This window comes from Pseudophryne corroboree, chromosome 2 (assembly GCF_028390025.1).
Source record: "Pseudophryne corroboree isolate aPseCor3 chromosome 2, aPseCor3.hap2, whole genome shotgun sequence".
NCBI classification, from domain to species: Eukaryota; Metazoa; Chordata; class Amphibia; order Anura; family Myobatrachidae; genus Pseudophryne; species Pseudophryne corroboree.
In genome coordinates, this window is record NC_086445.1 from 95733025 (window position 1) to 95759445 (window position 26421).

Sequence of the window (26421 nt, forward strand, 5' to 3'; positions counted from 1 at the left end):
ACAGCGCAGCTCAGTGGGGGATTTCAGCCTGCGGCTGCATGCACACAGCGCAGCTCAGTGGGGGATTTCAGCCTGCGGCTGCATGCATCCAGCGCAGCACAGTGGGGAATTTCAGCCTGCGGAAAGCAAGAGAAGTAGCACAGTGGGGAATTTCAGCCTGTGGCATGCAAGTAGCACAGCACAGTGGGGAATTTCAGCCTGCGGCGGGGGAATTTCAGCCTGCGGCGCGCAAGTTGCGCAGTACAGTGAGGAATTTCAGCCTCTGGCATGCAAGTAGCACAGCACAGTGGGGAATTTCAGCCTGTGGCATGCAAGTAGCACAGCACAGTGGGGAATTTCAGCCTGTGGCATGCAAGTAGCACAGCACAGTGGGGAATTTCAGCCTGCGGCGCGCAAGTTGCGCAGTAGAGTGGGGAATTTCAGCCTGTGGCATGCAAGCAGCGCAGCACAGTGTGAAATTTCAGCCTGCAACACATCGCAGTGGGGAATTTCAGCCTGCGGCGCGCAAGTTGCGCAGTAGAGTGGGGAATTTCAGCCTCTGGCATGCAAGTAGCACAGCACAGTGAGGAATTTCAGCCTCTGGCATGCAAGTAGCACAGCACAGTGGGGAATTTCAGCCTGTGGCATGCAAGTAGCACAGCACAGTGGGGAATTTCAGCCTGCGGCGCGCAAGTTGCGCAGTAGAGTGGGGAATTTCAGCCTGTGGCATGCAAGCAGCGCAGCACAGTGTGAAATTTCAGCCTGCAACACATCGCAGTGGGGAATTTCAGCCTGCGGCACGCAAGTAGCTCAGCACAGTGGGGAATTTCAGCCTGCGGCACGCAAGTAGCTCAGCACAGTGGGGAATTTCAGCCTGCGGCATGCAAGCAACACAGTGCAGTGAGGAATTTCAGCCTGCGTCAGGCAATCGCTGCAGCATAGTGGAGAATTAGAACATATAACAAGACATAGGGGACTGATAGACCATGTACTGGTCACTTTAGGAAGACAATAAATGACATTCGCACTAGCATAGTGTAATTATTGTTGATATAGTTAATATTTTTAGATCCAATATTGATGTTAAATTAAAAGACCAGTTTGGAATTCTAGTTTCATATTGCTATTGATTGACTAAAGGATCCCTCAGGGTAATAGTATTGCACATGTATAGTAGCGTAAAATAACATAATTAACCTTGAATGGGGCACGCCTCTTCATTGGAGTTCAGTCCAGAATCAATGAATCTGATTAGTAACTGTATACAGACAATATAAATATGGAAAAGACAGAAGTGATAGGTGCAGTAGCCCAATAAGGGGCTGATTCTGTGACAGACCCAGCAGCGCCCGTCACGTTTGCTGGTCACCATCTGCATCTTTATGTAAATGTATAAGCAGGGCCGGTGCTAGGGTGTTCGGCGCCCCCCTGCAAACTATACATTTGCGCCCTCCCATTTTCCTTAGGCGCGCGCCGGGAAAAGGGGTGTGGTCTCACAAGTAAGGGGCATGGCCACACAATAGTACCCCCATTTAAAATTACGCCACAATGTAGCACAATCTTATTAATCTTAAACGTAATGCCCCACCCGTAGTAGTAGCGTCCTTATACGTAATGCCCCACCCGTAGTAGTAGCGTCCTTATTTGTAATGCACCCCAGTAGTAGTAGCATCCTTATACATAATGCCCCCCGAGTAGTAGTAGCATTCTTATACATAATGCACCCACAGTAGTAGTATCGTCCTTATACGTAGTGCACCCCCAGTAGTAGACGCGTCCTTATACGTAATACCCCCCAGTAGTAGTAGCATCCTTATACATAATGCCCCCCCAGTAGTAGACGCGTCCTTATACGTAATACCCCCCAGTAGTAGTAGCATCCTTATACATAATGCCCCCCCAGTAGTAGTAGCATCCTTATACATAATGCCCCCCCAGTAGTAGTAGCGTCCTTATACGTAATGCCCTCCTGGTAATAGTGGCGTCCTTATACGTAATGCCCTCCCGGTAATAGTAGCGTCCTTGTACATAATGCCCACCAGTAGTAGTAGCGTTCTTATACGTAGTGCACCCCAGTAGTAGTATCGTCCTTATATGTAATGCCCCCAGCCCCAGTAGTAGTATCGTCCTTATATGTAATGCCCCCAGCCCCAGTAGTAGTAGCGTCCTTACACGTAATGGCCCCCCCAGTAGTAGCGTTGTTACACGTAATGCCCCCCTGTAGTAATAACGTCCTTATACGTAATGGCCCCCCAGTAGTGGCGTCCATAGAGCGCGCGCACAGACATACCTCACACACACACAATTCACACATATATACACACACACACACACACTTCTCTCTCACCATCCACTAATACCCCTTTCACATCGCACAAATAACCCGGTACCGACACGGCATATTGCCGTGTCGAACCGGGTCAGTGTGCGATGTGAAAGCTCACTGGGCGATTTAGCGGGTCGCCTGACCCGGTAAATCAACCCGGTAAAAAAGAAGGGTTTTACCCGGGTTGATTACCGGGTCAGGTGCGGTGTGAATGGGAGCCGTGTCGATGCGACACGGTTCCCATTCACAAGATAGGGAGAGGCGGCGCTGGAGATGAGCTCATCTCCCGACGCCGCCTCCACCCCCGCCCCTGCTGCTGCTGCGGCCTCCGTTGTCATGGCAACCGACCCGGTATATTGCCGGGTCGGGAAGCCTGCAACGGAGCGCAAATGCCGGATCCCACCCGGTAAGTACACGTTTGTCTTACCGGGTAGGACCCGGCATTTGCGGTGTGAATGCAGCATTACCTAATCCAGTCTCCCTCTGTACAGCAGCCAGGTCCGTGTAGCTCCGCCCCCTTATGGACCGTTTAGCCACGCCCCTACCGGCCCGTGTAGCTCCGCCCCCTTCTGTCCCGTACTCGGCGCTCTCATACAGATGAGATGAGGTGAGGGGAGGGAGGAGGCGTATCATGCTGCAGGTGCCCGCTGCCAGTGCCTGTCATACAGTGACAGACACAGCAGTGGCAGCAGCAGGGGGGACAGGACGGCGCAGCAGGGAAGGGATGCAGAGTAGGGGAAGCGCCTATCCGTCCCAGCGCCTCCCTGCACTGCATCCCTTCGCTGAGCGGGTAGCGCCGGGCCTGTGTATAAGCCCTTCCCTGGTGTACAGCCGTGCGTCCAAATATACAAGGACTGAGAAACCCGCTCACAGTGTCCGTAGATCTATGACAGGTGCTATTTCTCCGTCCAAGTATGGCCGCCTATGTGATCGGTTCAGTGTTTCTCTTATGCAAGTGACCATAAAATGGACCATCTCTGTGCTAAGCCACCTCCCTGTCACCACCCAGGAACGTCCAATACATTTTCACTACATTTCTGAGACCGTGCATCTCTTGTGCGCCTCAACTGCAACGCTGACCCACTGTGCGCACGCTATCTGGAGGCATGCGTGGAGTCACTTGAATGTATGCGCAGAAGAAGAAAATCGCATCTCTGCATCCAACAATGGGGTAAATTTACTAAGGTGGGAGATTTTCAGAACTGGTGATGTTGCCCATGGCAACCAATCAGATTCTACTTACCATTTATCTAGCTGCTTCTAGCAGATAATAGATATAATCTGATTGGTTGCTATGGGCAACATCACCAGTTCTAAAAATCTCCCACCTTAGTAAATTTACCCCAATGTGTCTGACCCAGAATCGGGATCTTATTGTGAAAACTAAAATGTATTTGATTTTAAATTCTATCATAAATGAAATGAATGCAAAACATTAGAAAGTGACAGTGTATGAATGGTATAAGCTATTTCCTTATAATAGTTATTATGGACAAATACTACACGGTCCAGTCACATTATTATGACCACCAGATAACAGCCATGTGCAGCACGGACAGCAGCTAGACAGGCGGAACTGTCGTTTTAGACACACGTCTGGTAGCTCCCAGGTTCATTTTGACAGTGAGCTGCTCAACTGTAGCGTGTCGGTCGGCTCTCACGCACCTTTATAGCCGACGTTCACCTCTCAAATCAATGGCACGTGGTGCTACGCAGTTTCCACATCGGTTATTGGCATTGGTGCCATTTGTCCAGTCACGATACACCTTCACCACGGAAGCACACGGACAGTTCACAAACTGCAGAAATGAATTACCAAGGTAATACGTCTGGCACTATGAATGAGATAGCTTTACCAGAAACAGCTGAATAAGGGGATAGTTAATCCCAATAAGACAGTGTAAGGAAAGTATATACACAGCGCTAAGGAAACTGGATATGGTAAAAATATATATATTACATTTATTTAGACTTGATCAATAAAAAAATTAATGTTGCAACATGTTTTATAAATGCAAGAAAAACACACATACAAAATGGGCAAATAATAGCACTGTATCCAAGTGATAATACTAGATAGAGGGACTGAGATTTACATGCAAGTTCAATCCACGGAGACTGGCCACAGTCCTAGGAACAAACAAGGTGGCAAATAGGTGATTACCATCTCATGGTGTAGACGAATGACCTCTTTATGGCTTGATTATGGACCCTTGATTATGGACCCAAGATTAGTCCTATTGAAAGCTCCGGTCGTTATGCAAAGATGTCATTACAATATCATCAAAGTGTTCCTGCTTGTGGACATATAGGCTTGCCTCCTGTTGGGATCAGATGTATTGCAGTTAGTGATGTGCACCGGAAATTTTTCGGGTTTTGTGTTTTGGTTTTGGGTTCGGTTCCGCGGCCGTGTTTTGGGTTCGAACGCGTTTTGGCAAAACCTCACCGAATTTTTTTTGTCGGATTCGGGTGTGTTTTGGATTCGGGTGTTTTTTTTTCAAAAAACCCTAAAAAACAGCTTAAATCATAGAATTTGGGGGTCATTTTGATCCCATAGTATTATTAACCTCAATAACCATAATTTCCACTCATTTCCAGTCTATTCTGAACACCTCACAATATTATTTTTAGTCCTAAAATTTGCACCGAGGTCGCTGGATGGCTAAGCTAAGCGACACAAGTGGCCGACACAAACACCTGGCCAATCTAGGAGTGGCACTGCAGTGTCAGGCAGGATGGCCCTTCAAAAAAATACTCCCCAAACAGCACATGACGCAAAGAAAAAAAGAGGCGCAATGAGTGTTAGGCGCCGGGGTCCGCTCGTCGGTGCGGCCCGGCACCTAGCAACCAGGGATGCCGTACGCGGACAGCCGCCGGCTCCCTGGCAACGCTGGACGCCAGGCGCATTGAGCCGCACGGACCCTAGCAACGGGGACGCCACTGGCGGACCGCGTTCCCCGTTGCTGGGTCCAGGTTTTAATGAATGTGCACCTGTTTCCTGGCCGTGCAGCAAGGCAGCTGCACGGCATTTAGGTAATTAGCCCTGTCAGCACCTGATTGGAGGACTCCTGTTCATATGCACTCTCAGGGCTTCTCACAGACGCCGGTAATAGCTTCCTGCATGCTGTCTCTGTTTGCTGAGAGTCTGTTTCCAGTCTTGCTGTATCCGGTCGTTCCAGTCTTCAGAAGTCCTGTACTCGGAAGTAGTCATCTTGTTCCTGGAGTCCTGACTGATCACCGTTAAACATCCAGTGGTGTTCGTGAGTCGCGGCTTTGCCGTGTGTTGCGCTTGACCGCTTAACCATTTATTATTTGTGTTTTGGAGCATTTTGCGGAGGGTTCCGCTTCCACAGGTCCACTCTGGTATCCGGCGGTGCTGGGTAGGAGTATTGGACAAGTGGATTTTGGTTGTCCTTTTCACTGGCGGTTTTTCCGCACATACTTCAGGTTTTTTAGTTAGCTTGTTGCCCCTGGCCTGTTGTCAGTCAGAGGTCCTCTTGTTATCATCCTGCCTCGGATTTCCCTTTGTCTCTCATTAAGACCGGGGGGCACCGGAGTTGGGCAGACATAATCCGCCCTTCAAACGTGGCTGCCAGGGGCTCAAGAAACCATAGTCTCGCAAGGGATTTCCGATAGCACGGGTGAGACAATAGAGTTAGGGCGCCAGGGGCAACTAGTCTTTCCTGCTCCCGTTACCTGCATTCCATTCCAGCGCTCTGATCGTTGTCATAAGATCTCCCCTGGTCAGGAGTGCTGGAATCATAACATTATTACCGGCCATACCAAAACTTAAAATTAAACGGCGTTTAATTTTTTTCTCATTCAGTTTTGTAAGAATTTGTCGGCCTCATGAATCCAACAGGTTTAGGACTAAATCCTGGTCAGCTTTTAGTCAGCCAGATTCAAGAACTTACTCAGATGGTTCAGGATCTTTCCCTTCGGGTGAAGTCGCAGGAAGATCTTTTACGAACTTCCCCGAGGGTAGTCCCTGAACCAAAAATGCATTTGCCTGACCGTTTTTCTGGTGATAGGAAAGAGTTTTTTAGTTTAAAGAATCCTGTAAACTTTATTTTCATTTAAGACCGATCTCCTCGGGTACTGAATCTCAGCGGGTCGGGATTATTATTTCTTTGCTCCAGGGGGATCCCCAGACCTGGGCATTTGGTTTAAAAGCAGAGGATCCGGTGTTATTGTCAGTAGACGCTTTTTTTGGGTCTTTAGGACTATTGTATGATGACCCTGATAGAGAGGCATCCGCTGAAGGTCAATTGCGCGCTCTCAGACAGGGTAGGAATCCTGCAGAGGTTTATTGTACGGAGTTTCGCCGTTGGTCGAACGACTGTGGCTGGAATGACCCAGCCCTGCGCAGTCAGTTTCGCCTCGGCTTATCAGAATCTATTAAAGACAGTCTCCTTCAGTATCCCGCTCCTGAGACTCTCGATAAACTCATGGAGCTTTCTATTCAGATTGATCGTCGTCTCAGAGAGCGGAGGGCTGAAAAAGGAGCATCTGTCAGGTCAACTCCATGTGTATATTCCATCCCTGTGGACATAGAGGAGCCCATGCAGATGGGTCTCTCCCGGTTGTCTCCTGAAGAAAGAGCCAGAAGGCAAAACTCTGGTCTTTGTTTGTACTGTGGGGGTAAGGGACATTTTGCTCGTAATTGTCCGAATAAGTCGGGAAACGCCTCGACCAGGTGAATTGTGAGGGGGTTCACCTAGGTCTGCAGCTTATCTCCTCGAATAACTCCCTTTTAGTCCCAGCTAAGGTTTCCATTGGCAGCCTCAGTTCTTCGGTGTCGGCTTTTGTCGACAGTGGAGCTGCAGGAAACTTTATGGATTTAACTTGGGCTAAGGCCTTAGGCATTCCTCAGTTATCTTTGGGTAGGTGTGTCACCATGCATGGCTTAGATGGGAGTCCACTGTCCAATGGGGTTATTTCCCTCTGTACACCCCCTGTACTACTTACGGTAGGAGCTCTTCATTCTGAAAAAATCGAGTTCTTCCTTACCCATTGCCCAGCAGTTCCAGTGGTTCTGGGTCACCCTTGGCTGGCCTTTCACAATCCCACCATTGATTGGCGGTCGGGGGAGATTTCACAATGGGGTACCTTCTGTGATAAGGAATGTATTACGTTTCCAGTCAGAATAGCTGCTGTCATTCCTGAACTCATTCCCGTGGAATACCAGGAGTTCACTGATGTGTTCTCCAAGGGCAATGCAGACATTCTGCCTCCCCATCGGCCTTATGATTGCGCCATTGAGCTAATTCCTGGTGCCGCATTGCCAAAGGGAAGGTTATATGCTTTATCCGGGCCAGAAACTGCGGCCATGAATGATTATGTTAAGGAGAGCCTAGGGAAAGGATTTATTAGGCCATCAAAATCTCCTTTAAGTGCAGGCTTCTTCTTTGTGGAGAAAAAGGATGGATCGCTTAGACCTTGCATTGACTATAGAGCCCTGAATAAAATCTCAGTTAAAAATACTTATCCTCTGCCGCTGATTTCTGTCCTCTTTGACCAGCTACGTTCGGCTGTGATTTTTTCCAAAATTGACCTAAGAGGAGCGTATAACCTCATCCGAATCAGGTCTGGAGATGAGTGGAAGACGGCCTTCAGTACTCAGTCGGGTCACTACGAGTACCTAGTGATGCCGTTCGGCTTGTCTAACGCTCCAGCAGTTTTCCAGGACCTCATTAACGATGTGCTCCGTGACTTCCTAGGGAAATTCGTGGTCGTTTACTTAGACGACATCCTGATTTATTCTGACTCAATTGAACAACATGTTACCCAGGTGCGTCAGGTTCTTCAAAAGTTACGTGAGAATCAGCTATATGCCAAACTGGAGAAATGTGAGTTTCATGTCACGGAGGTATCTTTTTTAGGGTACATTATTTCCCCTCAGGGATTTTTCATAGAACCTAAGAAGCTCCAGGCCATCCTTAGTTGGGCGCAACCCACCAATTTAAAAGCAATTCCGAGCTTTTTAGGGTTTGCGAATTATTATAGGAGGTTCATTCATTCTTTTTCCGACCTGGTTGCTCCCATTGTGGCTCTGACAAAGAAAGGAGCGGATCCTACCAACTGGTCGCGTGAAGCGGAGTTGTCCTTTCTGGCCTTGAAACAAGCTTTTGTCTCGGCTCCAGTCCTCAGACATCCCAATCCAGGATTGCCCTTCGTTGTGGAGGTTGATGCCTCGGAGGTTGGAGTGGGGGCTATACTATCTCAAAAGGATCCGGAGTCTCTGGAACTACATCCTTGTGCCTTTATGTCCAGGAAATTCTCCTCCGCTGAATCCAACTATGACGTTGGTAACCGGGAGTTACTGGCAATAAAATGGGCTTTCGAGGAGTGGAGGCATTGGCTGGAGGGAGCAACACATACTATTTCAGTATTGACTGACCATAAAAACCTGCAATACATCGAATCAGCTAAGCGGCTGAATGCCCGGCAGGCTCGTTGGGCTTTATTCTTTACTCGTTTCAAATTTATTATAACTTTCAGGCCAGGTTCCAAGAATACCAAGGCAGATGCTGTGTCACGCAGTTTTCTTCAGGTTCACAATAACAGTCCTGTTACTCCCATACTTCCATCTTCAGTCATTTGGGCAGGCCTCACACAAGACTTATTTACCCAGTTAAAACAGCTTCAACACCAAGCTCCTGGAAATACTCCTGCTGGTCGTCTTTACGTCCCTGAGTTCTTGAGAGCTACTGTTTTGACTGAGTTCCATGATAACAAAGTTTCCGGGCATCCGGGGATCTCTAAGACGTTGGAGTTAGTCTCCCGCTCAGTATGGTGGCCTGGTCTTTCTAAAGACGTTAAGGAGTTTGTTTTTTCATGTCAGGTTTGTGCACAGCATAAGGTTCCCCGTTCCTTGCCTATCGGGCAACTTATGCCCTTAAATGTCCCTCTCAGGCCATGGTCTCATATTTCCATGGATTTTGTGGTAGACCTTCCCCTTTCAGCCGGATGCAGAGTCATTTGGGTGGTAGTGGACCGTTTTAGCAAGATGGCTCATTTCATTGCTCTTCCCCGACTGCCATCTGCCCAAGGATTGGCAGTTTTGTTTCTCCGCCATGTTTTCAGACTTCATGGGTTGCCCACTGATATTGTTTCTGATCGGGGTCCACAATTCATTGCACAATTCTGGAAGTGTTTTTGTGCTTCATTAAAGATGAGATTGTCATTAACATCCGGTTACCACCCACAATCCAACGGGCAAACCGAGCGAGTTAACCAATCATTGAAACAGTATTTGCGTTTGTACTCAGCCAAACTCCAGAATGATTGGTCCGAGTTTCTTCCATTGGCGGAGTTTGCTTACAATAATTCTTGTCATTCCTCCACCAACGTATCTCCATTCTTTTCAGTTTTTGGTTTTCACCCCAGAGCTAATTCTTTTTTTCAACATTCCTCAGTTTCCTCGCTAACCTTAACCTCCCATCTCAGAGCCATTTGGAAAAAAGTGCACCTTGCTCTCAGAAAAGCGGCCTTTCGAGAGAGAAATTTTTCTGACCGGCTGCGACGTCCTTGCAATTTTAAGGTGGGAGATAGGGTATGGTTGTCGACTCGTAACATTAGACTTCGACAATCCTCAGCTAGGTTGGGACCCAAATTTATTGGACCATTTCATATTATAAAAAAAGTCAACCCAGTTGCTTTCCGGTTACGTTTACCAAGATCTCTCCGGATTGGAAATACGTTTCATTGCTCCCTGTTGAAACCATACATTTCTTCCAGTAAATTTCCTCGGAAGATCTCTCAGGGAAGATCTCCAGTGGACGTACAGGGACAACAGGAGTTCCTGGTGGAGAAGGTTCTCGATTCCAAATTGTCCCGGGGCCGGCTTTATTTTCTGGTTCACTGGAGAGGCTATGGTCCAGAGGAAAGGTCTTGGGTCCTGGATAAGGATCTTCATGCCCCAAGGCTCAAGAGGGCATTTTTTCGGGAATTTCCTTGGAAGCCTGGCTTTAGGGGTTCCTTGACCCCTCCTCAAGGGGGGGGTACTGTTAGGCACCGGGGTCCGCTCGTCGGTGCGGCCCGGCGCCTAGCAATCAGGGACGCCGTATGCGGACAGCCGCCGGCTCCCTGGCAACGCTGGACGCCGGGCGCACTGAGCCGCACGGACCCTAGCAACGGGGACGCCACTGGCGGACCGCGTTCCCCGTTGCTGGGTCCAGGTTTTAATGAATGTGCACCTGCTTCCTGGCCGTGCAGCAAGGCAGCTGCACGGCATTTAGGTAATTAGCCTTGTCAGCACCTGATTGGAGGACTCCTGTTCATATGCACTCTCAGGGCTTCTCACAGACGCCGGTAATAGCTTCCTGCATGCTGTCTCTGTTTGCTGAGAGTCTGTTTCCAGTCTTGCTGTATCCGGTCGTTCCAGTCTTCAGAAGTCCTGTACTCGGAAGTAGTCATCTTGTTCCTGGAGTCCTGACTGATCACGTGTGTTGCGGCTTGACCGCTTAACCATTTATTATTTGTGTTTTGGAGCATTTTGCGGAGGGTTCCGCTTCCACAGGTCCACTCTGGTATCCGGCGGTGCTGGGTAGGAGTATTGGACAAGTGGATTTTGGTTGTCCTTTTCACTGGCGGTTTTTCCGCACATACTTCAGGTTTTTTAGTTAGCTTGTTGCCCCTGGCCTGTTGTCAGTCAGAGGTCCTCTTGTTATCATCCTGCCTCGGATTTCCCTTTGTCTCTCATTAAGACCGGGGGGCACCGGAGTTGGGCAGACATAATCCGCCCTTCAAACGTGGCTGCCAGGGGCTCAAGAAACCATAGTCTCGCAAGGGATTTCCGATAGCACGGGTGAGACAATAGAGTTAGGGCGCCAGGGGCAACTAGTCTTTCCTGCTCCCGTTACCTGCATTCCATTCCAGCGCTCTGATCGTTGTCATAAGATCTCCCCTGGTCAGGAGTGCTGGAATCATAACAATGAGGTAGCTGTGTGACTAAGATAAGCGACCCTAGAGGCCGACACAAACACCTGGTCCATCTAGGAGTGGCACTGCAGTGTCACACAGGATGGCCCTTCAAAAAAATACTCCCCAAACAGCACATGATGCAAAGAAAAAAAGAGGCGCAATGAGGTAGCTGTGTGACTAAGCTAAGCGACCCAAGTGGCCGACACAAACACCTGGCCCATCTAGGAGTGGCACTGCAGTGTCACACAGGATGGCCCTTCAAAAAAATACTCCCCAAACAGCACATGACGCAAAGAAAAATGAAACAAAAAAGAGGTGCAAGATGGAATTGTCCTTGGGCCCTCCCACCCACCCTTATGTTGTAAAAACAGGACATGCACACTTTAACGAACCCATCATTTCAGCGACAGGGTCTGCCACACGACTGTGACTGAAATGACTGGTTGGTTTGGGCCCCCACCAAAAAAGAAGCAATCAATCTCTCCTTGTACAAACTGGCTCTACGGAGGCAAGATGTCCACCTCATCATCATCGTCCGATTCATCATCCCTTTCACTGTGTACATCCCCCTCCTCACAGATTATTAATTCGTCCCCACTGGAATCCACCATCTCAGGTCCCCGTGTACTTTCTGGAGGCAATTGCTGCTGGTGAATGTCTCCACGGAGGAATTGATTATAATTAATTTTAATGAACATCATCTTCTTCACATTTTCTGGAAGTAACCTTGTACACCGATTGCTGACAAGGTGAGCGGCGGCACTAAACACTCTTTCGGAGTACACACTGGAGGGAGGGCAACTTAGGTAGAATAAAGCCAGTTTCTGCAAGGGCCTCCAAATTGCCTCTTTTTCCTGCCAGTATACGTACGGACTGTCTGACGTGCCTACTTGGATGCGGTCACTCATATAATCCTCCACCATTCTTTCAATGGTGAGAGAATCATATGCAGTGACAGTAGACGACATGTCAGTAATCGTTGGCAGGTCCTTCAGTCCGGACCAGATGTCAGCATCAGCAGTCGCTCCAGACTGCCCTGCATCACCGCCAGCGTGTGGGCTCGGAATTCGTAGCCTTTTCCTCGCACCCCCAGTTGCGGGAGAATGTGAAGGAGGAGATGTTGACGGGTCGCGTTCCGCTTGACTTGACAATTTTCTCACCAGCAGGTCTTTGAACCTCTGCAGACTTGTGTCTGCCGGAAAGAGAGATCCAACTTAGGTTTTAAATCTAGGATCGAGCACTGTGGCCAAAATGTAGTGCTCTGATTTCAACAGATTGACCACCCGTGAATCCTGGTTAAGCGAATGAAGGGCTCCATCCACAAGTCCCAAATGCCTAGCGGAATCGCTCTGTTTTAGCTCCTCCTTCAATGCCTCCAGCTTCTTCTGCAAAAGCCTGATGAGGGGAATGACCTGACTCAGGCTGACAGTGTCTGAACTGACTTCACGTGTGGCAAGTTCAAAAGGTTGCAGAACCTTGCACAACGTTGAAATCATTCTCCACTGCGCTTGAGACAGGTGCATTCCACCTCCTTTGCCTATATCGTGGGCAGATGTATAGGCTTGAATGGCCTTTTGCTGCTCCTCCAGTCTCTGAAGCATATAGAGGGTTGAATTCCACCTCGTTACCACCTCTTGCTTCAGATGATGGCAGGGCAGGTTCAGGTGTTTTTGGTGGTGCTCCAGTCTTCTGTACGCGGTGCCTGTACGCCAAAAGTGGCCCACAATTCTTCTGGCCACCGACAGCATCTCTTGCACACCCCTGTCGTTTTTCAAATAATTCTGCACCACCAAATTCAAGGTATGTGCAAAACATGGGACGTGCTGGAATTTGCCCAGATGTAATGCACGCACAATATTGCTGGCATTGTCCGATGCCACAAATCCCCAGGAGAGTCCAATTGGGGTAACCCATTCTGCGATGATCTTCCTCAGTTGCCGTAAGAGGTTTTCAGCTGTGTGCGTATTCTGGAAAGCGGTGATACAAAGCGTAGCCTGCCTAGGAACGAGTTGGCGTTTGCGAGATGCTGCTACTGGTGCCGCCGCTGCTGTTCTTGCAGCGGGAGGCAATACATCTACCCAGTGGGCTGTCACAGTCATATAGTCCTGAGTCTGCCCTGCTCCACTTGTCCACATGTCCGTGGTTAAGTGGACATTGGGTACAACTGCATTTTTTAGGACACTGGTGAGTCTTTTTCTGACGTCCGTGTACATTCTCGGTATCGCCTGCCTAGAGAAGTGGAACCTAGATGGTATTTGGTAACGGGGGCACACTACCTCAAGCAATTGTCTAGTTCCCCGTGAACTAACGGCGGATACTGGACGCACGTCTAACACCAACATAGTTGTCAAGGCCTGAGTTATCCGCTTTGCAACAGGATGACTGCTGTGATATTTCATCTTCCTCACAAAAAACTGTTGGACAGTCAATTGCTTACTGGAAGTAGTACAAGTGGTCTTCCGACTTCCCCTCTGGGATGACGATCGACTCCCAGCAGCAACAACAGCAGCGCCAGCAGCAGTAGGCGTTACACTCAAGGATGCATCGGAGAAATCCCAGGCAGGAGAGGACTCGTCAGACTTGCCAGTGACATGGCCTGCAGGACTTTTGGCTTTCCTGGGTATGGAGGAAATTGACACTGAGGTAGCTGGTGGTGTGGTTTGCGCGAGCTTGGTTACAAGAGGAAGGGATTTACTGGTCAGTGGACTGCTTCCGCTGTCACCCAAAGTTTTTGAACTTGTCACTGACTTATGATGAATGCGCTGCAGGTGACGTATAAGGGAGGATGTTCCGAGGTGGTTAACGTCCTTACCCCTACTTATTACAGCTTGACAAAGGCAAAACACGGCTTGACACCTGTTGTCCGCATTTCTGTTGAAATAATTCCACACTGAAGAGCTGATTTTTTTTGTATTTTGACCAGGCATGTCAATGGCCATATTCCTCCCACGGACAACAGGTGTCTCCCCGGGTGCCTGACTTAAACAAACCACCTCACCATCAGAATCCTCCTTGTCAATTTCCTCCCCAGTGCCAGCAACACCCATATCCTCATCCTGGTGTACTTCAACACTGACATCTTCAATTTTACTATCAGGAACTGGACTGCGGGTGCTCCTTCCAGCACTTGCAGGGGGCGTGCAAATGGTGGAAGGCGCAAGCTCTTCCTGTCCAGTGTTGGGAAGGTCAGGCATCGCAACCGACACAATTGGACTCTCCTTTGGGATTTGGGATTTCGAAGAACGCACAGTTCTTTGCTGTGCTTTTGCCAGCTTAAGTCTTTTCTTTTTTCTAGCGAGAGGATGAGTGCTTCCATCCTCATGTGAAGCTGAACCACTAGCCATGAACATAGGCCAGGGCCTCTGCCGTTCCTTGCCACTCCGTGTCGTAAATGGCATATTGGCAAGTTTACGCTTCTCCTCAGACGCTTTTAATTTTGATTTTTGGGTCATTTTACTGATCTTTTGTGTTTTGGATTTTACATGCTCTGTACTATGACATTGGGCATCGGCCTTGGCAGACGACGTTGATGGCATTTCATCGTCTCGGCCATGACTAGTGGCAGCAGCTTCAGCACGAGGTGGAAGTGGATCTTGATCTTTCCCTATTTTTTTTACCTCCACATTTTTGTTCTCCATATTTTAATGCGCACAACTAAAAGCCACCACAGGTATACAATGTAGATGGATGGATACTATAGTATTATATTACTTATGGACGACGAGTGCACTGACGACACAGAGGTAGGTACAGCCGTGGCCTACCGTACTGCTATATGTATATATAATATACTGTATAATAATAATAACGGACCTGGTGGACACTGTCAGCAGACTGCTAAACTAGTATGAAGAAGAAAAAAGCCACCACAGGTATACAATGTAGATGTATGGATAGTATAGTATTATATTACTTATGGACGACGAGTGCACTGACGACACAGAGGTAGGTACAGCCGTGGCCTACCGTACTGCTTATATCTATAATATACTGTATAATAATAAAAACGGACCTGGTGGACACTGTCAGCAGACCTCTAAACTAGTATGAAGAAAAAAAAAGCCACCACAGGTATACAATGTAGATGGATGGATAGTATAGTATTATATTACTTATGGACGACGAGTGCACTGACGACACAGAGGTAGGTACAGCCGTGGCCTACCGTACTGCTTATATATATAATATACTGTATAATAATAACGGACCTGGTGGACACTGTCAGCAGACTGCTAAACTAGTATGAAGAAAAAAAAAGCCACCACAGGTATACAATGTAGATGGATGGATACTATGAGTGCACTGACGACACAGAGGTAGGTACAGCCGTGGCCTACCGTACTGCTTATATCTATAATATACTGTATAATAATAATAACGGACCTGGTGGACACTGTCAGCAGACTGCTAAACTAGTATGAAGGAAAAAAAAAGCCACCACAGGTATACAATGTAGATGGATGGATAGTATAGTATTATATTACTTATGGATGACGAGTGCACTGACGACACAGAGGTAGGTACAGCCGTGGCCTACCGTACTGCTTATATATATATAATATACTGTATAATAATAATAACGGACCTGGTGGACACTGTCAGCAGACCTCTAAACTAGTATGAAGAAAAAAAAAGCCACCACAGGTATACAATGTAGATGGATGGATAGTATAGTATTATATTACTTATGGACGACGAGTGCACTGACGACACAGAGGTAGGTACAGCCGTGGCCTACCGTACTGCTTATATATATAATATACTGTATAATAATAACGGACCTGGTGGACACTGTCAGCAGACTGCTAAACTAGTATGAAGAAAAAAAAAGCCACCACAGGTATACAATGTAGATGGATGGATAGTATAGTATTATATTACTTATGGACGACGAGTGTACTGACGACACAGAGGTAGGTACAGCCGTGGCCTACCGTACTGCTTATATCTATAATATACTGTATGATAATAATAACGGACCTGGTGGACACTGTCAGCAGACTGCTAAACTAGTATGAAGAAAAAAAAAGCCACCACAGGTATACAATGTAGATGGATGGATAGTATAGTATTATATTACTTATGGATGACGAGTGCACTGACGACACAGAGGTAGGTACAGCCGTGGCCTACCGTACTGCTTATATATATAATATACTGCATAATAATAATAACGGACCTGGTGGACACTGTCAGCAGACTGCTAAACTAGTATGAAGAAAAAAAAAGCCACCACAGGTATACAATGTAGATGGATGGATAGTATAGTATTATATTACTTATGGACGACGAGTGCACTGACGACACAGAGGTAGGTACAGCCGTGGCCTACCGTACTGCTATATATATATAATAAATAATATACTGTATAATAATAACGGACCTGGTGGACACTGTCAGCAGACTGCTAAACTAGTATGAAGAAAAAAAAAGCCACCACAGGAGTGTTTTTCAGGCAGACAAACATATACTGGACTGGTGGTCACTGTCAGCAAAACTGTGCACTGTACTCCTGCTATAACTGCTCCCCAGTCCCCACAATTAGGCAGTGTGAGCAGTGCACTCAGCACAGATATATGCAGCAGTGCAGCACACTGAGTGAGCACAGATATGGTGGAGCGTTTTTTGTCAGGCAGAGAAACAACGGATTAAACTCACTGGTGGTATAATCAAAACCCTGCACTGTACTCCCTAACAGCTGCTCCCCGTCCCCAATCCTCCCCACAATTATAACTAAGTTACTCAGTCTATACTCTTTTCTACTATAACGGAGAGGACGCCAGCCACGTCCTCTCCCTATCAATCTCAATGCACGTGTGAAAATGGCGGCGACACGCGGCTCCTTATATAGAATCCGAATCTCGCGAGAATCCGACAGCGGGATGATGACGTTCGGGCGCGCTCGGGTTAACCTAGCAAGGCGGGAGGATCCGAGTTGCTCGGACGCGTGAAAAAAAAGGTGAAGTTCGGGCGGGTTCGGATCCCGAGGATCCGAACCCGCTCATCACTAATTGCAGTACCCAGCTCCTTTACCAACGCGTTTCGCTGTTTTCCCCAGCTTTGTCAAGTTCACAAACTGTGCTGTTCCAGAAATACTGCCACCCTTGGCCTCAAAGCCGATAATCATTCCTTTTTGCAACTCGGATAAATCGCCCCTTTTACCCATGACAGCAACAAGTGATATGTGTGCAGACAGCCTTATACACTTACGCCGTGCGACATTCGCACGGATGCGCAGTTACAAAAAATTGGTCAACTAGAAACGGGACAACTCTGAATCAGGACCTATGTCGTTTGTCAGCGGAATAAGAAAGGTATCTTTGTTCCTCAATTGCAGGTCATAAAAGGTAATACTTTAAAGATGCCAACTCTTTACCTGGCATACAGCCTAAGTGGGTAAGTCTGAATATTACTCTATTGCGTAATGATTCTGGGAAAAACGTTTAATCACGTTAGATTGCCTAAGGTTTATGTGAGTCCCTTTGTCAGACTTACATCAATATTATGCCTGTATTATGTCCATTCTTTTCTTATTCACTAAAAAATATCCATTCATCATTCATGTTTGGGATATTTATGTTAAGTTAGCAGGTAATGAATCTCACTATTTGCAATTCAATTATTGTTATAATAGTATACAACATAATTAATCAATATAATAATACACAAAGGACTACGCGTTTCACTCAAACCATTTGGGCAAAATGCCAGTGTACAGTAAGAGCTGGGATCTCTATGATATTAACCTTTATGATTTATAATTGAGGGAAAAAGGCAAAGATATTGTTCATACACTTATCATGGTGACAAACTATATTACAGTATGCAATAGAAAAAGTTCAGGTTACCTGCGCTATACAAAATGGTTTTATGTATGTATAATATCCAAGCAATGATAGATTTAATTATAGTTTCCTACACCCTCTAATTGGAGATATAAATACCATTATTTATACCAAACATTAATACACAACTTGTTCCCCACACAATAAGTGTCTGGAGTGGGCAGATTAGTAAATGTTATTGCTTCAATTCCCACTGTACTCTCTTGCCCACAATTTATATGTAATGTTAAATGTATAATTAACGGAGTGTCAGATTGTTCTTCCAAACCGGATAAGCGCTTGAATTATTGCTTATACTTGATTTCTTTTTTCTCTTTGTGATTTAACATATGGGCAGACACTTACTTTAGTGTTCTCACCCGCAGTCATAGAAAGGTATCTTTTTCCCTGCACCGGATTTCTCAATAACGATGTATATCAAAGCAGATAAAACTTACATTTAAATTCAGTCCCGCGTGCACCAAAAGGTTTCTTTAAAACTCCTCTCCTCTCGAGCAATACAGGAAACCCATGAATCCAACGATAAAAATGGTTTATTAAACTACATATATAAAAGTCCTGGTTCGCTGTTAAAGTCACTAACAGAATGGTAGATGGGGCGCGCTTCACCCGGTCTCCGTACGTGCTGCAGATCACGATCGGTGTCGGGGAATCCCGATGTTCGAGGTCACTCACGCTCTCCCCGCAGTGGCTTCCACAGCTTCCAGGAATAACGGCCTCAACGCGTTTCAGATAATTCTTTATCCTTTTTCAAGAGTTGCCGTCTTAGCCATCCTTTCTGATATATATTCTATAGAGTTCCTGGTCATCTGACTCAAATTGTCCAATGATGCAAAACCTACACCCGGCTTCTTCAATCATTAATCAAGCACACTAGTTTAACACAAGGGCATCAGTATAGATGCCCTTGTGTTAAACTAGTGTGCTTGATTAATGATTGAAGAAGCCGGGTGTAGGTTTTGCATCATTGGACAATTTGAGTCAGATGACCAGGAACTCTATAGAATATATATCAGAAAGGATGGCTAAGACGGCAACTCTTGAAAAAGGATAAAGAATTATCTGAAACGCGTTGAGGCCGTTATTCCTGGAAGCTGTGGAAGCCACTGCGGGGAGAGCGTGAGTGACCTCGAACATCGGGATTCCCCGACACCGATCGTGATCTGCAGCACGTACGGAGACCGGGTGAAGCGCGCCCCATCTACCATTCTGTTAGTGACTTTAACAGCGAACCAGGACTTTTATATATGTAGTTTAATAAACCATTTTTATCGTTGGATTCATGGGTTTCCTGTATTGCTCGAGAGGAGAGGAGTTTTAAAGAAACCTTTTGGTGCACGCGGGACTGAATTTAAATGTAAGTTTTATCTGCTTTGATATACATCGTTATTGAGAAATCCGGTGCAGGGAAAAAGATACCTTTCTATGACTGCGGGTGAGAACACTAAAGTAAGTGTCTGCCCATATGTTAAATCACAAAGAGAAAAAAGAAATCAAGTATAAGCAATAATTCAAGCGCTTATCCGGTTTGGAAGAACAATCTGACACTCCGTTAATTATACATTTAACATTACATATAAATTGTGGGCAAGAGAGTACAGTGGGAATTGAAGCAATAACATTTACTAATCTGCCCACTCCAGACACTTATTGTGTGGGGAACAAGTTGTGTATTAATGTTTGGTATATATAATGGTATTTATATCTCCAATTAGAGGGTGTAGGAAACTATAATTAAATCTATCATTGCTTGGATATTATACATACATAAAACCATTTTGTATAGCGCAGGTAACCTGAACTTTTTCTATTTCATATGTTTGTACCGGGTATGGTGTAACCCGATCAGGTAACCAGCTGCACTAATTGGGAGCGCAGATCAGCACAACCTTTTTTGTATATTACAGTATGCGGTGGCTACTTACTGGTATGTTTATACAAAGGTCAGAATGTTTACAACAGTTTTCATATAGAATAAATGGATGTCAGATGCCCTATTATATTTGAATACATCCACTTACACATTTTAATATTTCACATTGATTTAATTTACGTCATAGTATTCAATTAAAGATTAATTAGGTTTTTAAGTGTCATAGTTACTGCAGCAGTCATTCCTGTCACATTTATATCGTCCTTATACTGTACACCTACTGATCAGATTTAATTATTTTAAACTGAGCCCCAAAGAGATGCATCGGACCCCACCTAGATATATGTCCTCATGCACCTGTCTATAGTGTTGCGGTGTCGGATAACGGCACTTAACCAGGATGATTGGTTTATTCAGATAACAGAGATAACAGCTTGTAGTATGTAGAAGATTTTCTGCAACACAACGGCGACACAGCGTCTCTGCACACGCAGGATGCGGCTGCATACACACAGGGTGTGGCTGCGGGGTAGACACGGCCACACACAGAGTAGAGCTGTCTCTCCCAGGAAGAACTCTCTCAGACTGTGCCCTAAGCACCTCCTCCAGCACTGAGCAAACACTAGGAGGGAAAACACTAGAGCAGGGAAGCTGCCTCTAATGCTGAAAATGGAGACAGACCACAGAGTGATCCACTATCTAACATATACATCATATGGTGTGGTTCTCTCCACTTTATCACTTTCCAAGGCTTAGTATATCTGCACCCTGTGAGAGCGCCACAGTGAGAGAAAATAATCTTCTACTTAGCTCCAGTAAGTCCTGCAATTACCTGCTAATATAACTTCTGTTCCAGCATCCTGCACTGCTACCCGGTACCTACATACACTTACAGGCTGGTGAGCTGTATGACATCCCGCTCTGCTCAAGCTCAGCTCCCCCTGGCAATATGTACAACAGTGAGTACAGCCGTACTTGCTTTATCTTCAATTAAACCACTCCGCTGGTTAAGTAACTATCTCCAGCTACTATATCTCTCTCCAGGGCTAAGTAAATTGACAGGCAGAGGCGGTCACGGGGCGGCAGGGGGCATGTCAATGGCTTCAGAGCGCCGTTGGGGAGGGCGTAGTCCGGACAACACAGGTGTGTCCGGACTGTTGCTGAGGTGGACCACAGCCGCTTTAACAGAAAACATGGCGGGTAGCCGCCTGCCACCACAGCTAGGTTGTGTAGGCAGGGAGCTATCGCATATCTGCTGCAGGCAGGCAGGGCTTGATATGCGAGGCGCACTAGCCCTGTACTGGGCATCCCTCGCATATCAAAGATTCTGATCATAGATGTGCTAAAATTAGCACATCTACGATCAGCAGCACTGAATCGGGCCTTTAGGAATAACTAAGCTACAAACAACTTTCTAATTCAGCATAACAACTCCTTGGGGTATATTTACTAATATTCGTGATTTTGCCATTTTTAAGGGTGTTTGAACTCGAATGGTATCGGGTGCATTTTACTGCAACTTTTTGAATCCTGATACGGTCATTTACTAATCTGCCGAGTTTGCAACATTCGTCTTTTCCGATGTCGATGTGATTCGTAATGTCAGGCAGTGTTATACAGGAGTGATGAGTAAAACACTGCCTGACAAAACACAAGGAATCCTGGCCGGATCTGTGAGATCCCCCCCACTCCTCCAGGGTACCCCGGCCAGGGGTGACTAGTTAGTGATTTAATTCCAGGGCCGCAGGGACCTATATAAAAGTGTCCCCCGGCTGTGGCATTATCTCTCTGACTAGTGGAGTCCAGTGCTGGTGTTAAAAATATGGGGGACCCCTACGCTTTTTGTCCCCCGTATTTTTGGCACCAGGACCAGGCGCAGAGCCCGGTGCTGGTTGTTCAAATATGGGGGAACCCCTGTCAATTTTTTCCCCATATTTTTGCAACCAAGACCGGCTCAAAGAGCCCGAGGCTGGTTTGGCTTAGGAGGGGGGATCCCACGCAATTTTGTTTCCAAGTTTTTACAGTAAACAGACCCTTTCCCATAGATAACCATGCATAGATCTCACTGATCCGTGCATGATTACCCAAACTCGCCCGGAAAAAGCAGGTCTATTTTTTTGCTGCTTTTTTTAACGAATCGCAAAAAAATACACCCGCACTTGAGCACTCAGAGACTAACACTCAAATACGAATGAATAGGAAATAACAGCCACGTTTGACCGATGGTCTATTCATTCGTATTTCTGAACTTTGTCATTCAAACCATTACGAATAGTCCAAACACTGCCGAGATTTGTGCTTAGTGAATTCCCGTGTTGGGACTTAGAAAAAAAACACAAATCGGACAAACTCGATTTTTTAGTCAATTTGCTTAAAGAAAATAGTCTATACCAGAGGTTCTCAAACTCGGTCCTCGGGGCCCACACAGTGCATGTTTTGCAGGTCTCCTCACAGAATCACAAGTGAAATAATTAGCTCCACCTGTGGACCTTTTAAAATGTGTCAGTGAGTAATTAATACACCTGTGCACCTGCTGGGTTACCTGCAAAACATGCACTGTATGGACCCCCGAGGACCAAGTTTGAGAACCTCTGTTCTATACCAAGTAATAAAGAAAGCACCAATGATATGCCACAGGCTGTGTTTGAAAAATTAAAGTTAGGAGCTGATTGGTTGGTACTTTATCGCTTTCCACTTTATCTCTCTCCAAGGCTTATTACATCTGCCTCCCACCAATCACAAGCGGTTTTCTAGTGCTGCAAATATACAGGTTGAGTATCCCTTATCCAAAATGCTTGGGACCAGAAGTATTTTGGATATCGGATTTTTCCATATTTTGGAATAATTACATACCATAATGAGATATCATGGCAATGGGACCTAAGTCTAAGCACAGAATACATTTATGTTTGATATACACCTTATACACACAGCCTGAAGGTCATTTAATACAATATTTTTAAGAACTTTGTGTATTAAACAAAGTTTGTGTACATTGAGCCATTAGAAAACAAGATTTCACTAACTCACACTCACTCAAAAAATTCCGTATTTCAGAATATTCCGTATTTTTGGAATATTTGGATATGGGATACTCAACCTGTAATCATCATTGTCATCCAGTATCTGCATCAATTTTTACAGAGGCTTGAGATCAGCAAAATCCTACATGTTTAAGTGCCTAATTCAGACCTGATCGCAGCAGCAAATTTGTACTCTAATGGGCAAAACCATGGTGGTCATTCCGAGTTGTTCGCTCGGTAAATTTCTTCGCATCGCAGCGATTTTCCGCTTAGTGCGCATGCGCAATGTCCGCACTGCGACTGCGCCAAGTAAATTTGCTATGCAGTTAGGTATTTTACTCACGGTTTTTTCATCGTTCTGGTGATCGTAATGTGATTGACAGGAAGTGGGTGTTACTGGGCGGAAACTGGCCGTTTTATGGGCGTGTGGGGAAAAACGCTACCGTTTCTGGAAAAAACGCGGGAGTGGCTGAAGAAACGGAGGAGTGTCTGGGCGAACGCTGGGTGTGTTTGTGACGTCAAACCAGGAACAACAAGCACTGAACTGATCGCAGATGCCGAGTAAGTCTCGAGCTACTCAGAAACTGCACAGAGATGTCTTTTCGCAATATTGCGAATCTTTCGTTCGCAATTTTAAGAAGCTAAGATTCACTCCCAGTAGGCGGCGGCTTAGCGTGTGCAAAGCTGCTAAAAGCAGCTTGCGAGCGAACAACTCGGAATGAGGGCCCATGTGCACTGCCGGTGGGGCAGATATAACATGCAGAGAGAGTTAGATTTGGGTGGGGTGTGTTCAAACTGAAATCTAAACTGCAGTGTAAAAATAAAGCAGCCAGTATTTACCCTGCACAGAAACAATATAACCCACCCAAATCTAACTCACTCTGCACATATTATTTATATCTGACCCCCCCGCAGTGCACATGGTTTTGCCCACACATTTTCTGCTGCGATCAGGTCTGAAATAGGCCATAACTTTGGAAGAAATGGAGGATTTCCAATGCGGGGGATTTTGCCAACGACCGACCCAAAACGTGGGAATTGCCCCAATGAATTGCAGACGTACGGGCCACTTTTGAAGCAAGTTATTATTACAGGCATGTACTGCTTGTTTGCTCTTATTTATCATAACAAGTATACTAAAAAAATACTACCTGTCACATTGTTAATAGTGATCCTGTTATAATTCCGCTGGCAGTAAGATAACAGTTCCAGGCAGCGCTCCTCTCCAGTCCATACCTGTGCATTCCGATAATCACTGCTGAGTCATACACGCAGGTAACAGGTGATAAAATAATGTACGTTTGTTTGTGACTTAGCACAGCTACTGCTCGTAAGGAGAGAGAATTGACTGAATAGGAAAGGAAAGAGTTAAACATCTGGTGAGGGGTGGACCTAGCTGTGATGAAAGTACAGCCCTTTGTGAAGGGGAGGGTTGGTGATATATAAGTAAGGTGAGGCCATTTTAAATCTCTCTTGTGGGGATTTTGCCTTCCCACCCTCCCGCCCTTGTGGTCAGAGATTTTGGCACGTGGTGCCTTGGCGTTAAGTTGTTGGCTGGTTTTATCGTTGGCTATTTATTGGCGGAAAAGAACGGCAGTTTTCTATTTGTATGGTAAACTGTAGTGTTTTACAGTTTAGTATTGGTTTAGGTGCACTCACCTCCATCGACTTATTGGCCGCTTGACCACCCGTCCGGGAAGGCAGCGGCAGGGCACCCAGGAGCGGTGGGTAGTCACTGTGGGGGTTGAGTTGTCACCTATTACCGGTGTGTGATGGTTGTATTAAAATTAGGATAGTTTCGAAGTTTTAGTAAGTTAAGGTTAATTTAGGTTAATAGAGCCGTTCTTTTTGCTGCCACCATATGCCGGCTGGATCGGCATCTTAATAAAAATTTCTATTTACAGGTTTGCTATTGGTTAGGGGCAATTAACTCCCCGGCTGCCGGATTCCGGCAGGGGGAGGGGGAGGAGCAGGGGGGTGCAGCGTTTGTCTCCTGGGGACAACGCTGAGCGGCAAAATCAGCAGAGGAGCGGACAGGCAGAGGCGGTCACGGCAGCAAGCGGTCGGGGGATGCGCGCGAGCCCACGGCGGACCGCGCAGGGCGCGGGGGAACCCGCGCAGCTGCGCCGCGGGTTTCCCTGTCTCCCCATACCACTTCACCGGAGCCGGGATACAGCGGCTTTCGGGGGAGGAGGGGGGACAGGGAAGGGATTAGCGGCCGCAGGGCCGCGTTACGCGCCGCTTCTCATTGCAGCGGGTCCTCCCCAGGATCAGGGAATATTTCTGATCCGCTCGGGGAGGAGGCGTTTTCAGAAGGGGAGAGTGAGTGGTCCGGCAGGGGGGCCCCCGCCTTCCCGCCGAGGCGGACGGCGTTGGGTCCCCGGGTCACGTTTGACCGACGGCGGGCGCGGGATCGCGCCCAAGCGTGGGCCGGGGATTCTTCGGGGGCCGTTGCCGAGCGTCGCGGCGGACAGGTTCCTCCCGGGGCGCTGGCGTCGGCCCTGGCATCAGTATAGATGCCCTTGTGTTAAACTAGTGTGCTTGATTAATGATTGAAGAAGCCGGGTGTAGGTTTTGCATCATTGGACAATTTGAGTCAGATGACCAGGAACTCTATAGAATATATATCAGAAAGGATGGCTAAGACGGCAACTCTTGAAAAAGGATAAAGAATTATCTGAAACGCGTTGAGGCCGTTATTCCTGGAAGCTGTGGAAGCCACTGCGGGGAGAGCGTGAGTGACCTCGAACATCAGGATTCCCCGACACCGATCGTGATCTGCAGCACGTACGGAGACCGGGTGAAGCGCGCCCCATCTACCATTCTGTTAGTGACTTTAACAGCGAACCAGGACTTTTATATATGTAGTTTAATAAACCATTTTTATCGTTGGATTCATGGGTTTCCTGTATTGCTCGAGAGGAGAGGAGTTTTAAAGATACCTTTTGGTGCACGCGGGACTGAATTTAAATGTAAGTTTTATCTGCTTTGATATACATCGTTATTGAGAAATCCGGTGCAGGGAAAAAGATACCTTTCTATGACTGCGGGTGAGAACACTAAAGTAAGTGTCTGCCCATATGTTAAATCATGTTAAAGCTATGATTAAGCTTTCTAAGCGAAACGATCGTTAGGTCAAGCGGCACACGTGCAAACGTGTCCGTTTTTATCTAGCTAAAACCACTGATAATGGGTGTGAAAGCCCTGTAAATTATTGAATATATGATTGGTGTTATAGTTATGTCGCTGTACTAATGAACGACTGCACGTAGGTGCACGAATAGATGAGACCGCAGGCAGCGGAATGGATATGTTACAATAGCAACGGCAGTGAGCTGACACATCTAGCCGCTAATAAGTGGAAGCCGCACTGACCACTACTCATAATAACAGGCAGTGGAACATACTATGTGATCTTAGATTAATTCACTCATTTCATGTTTAATTCAC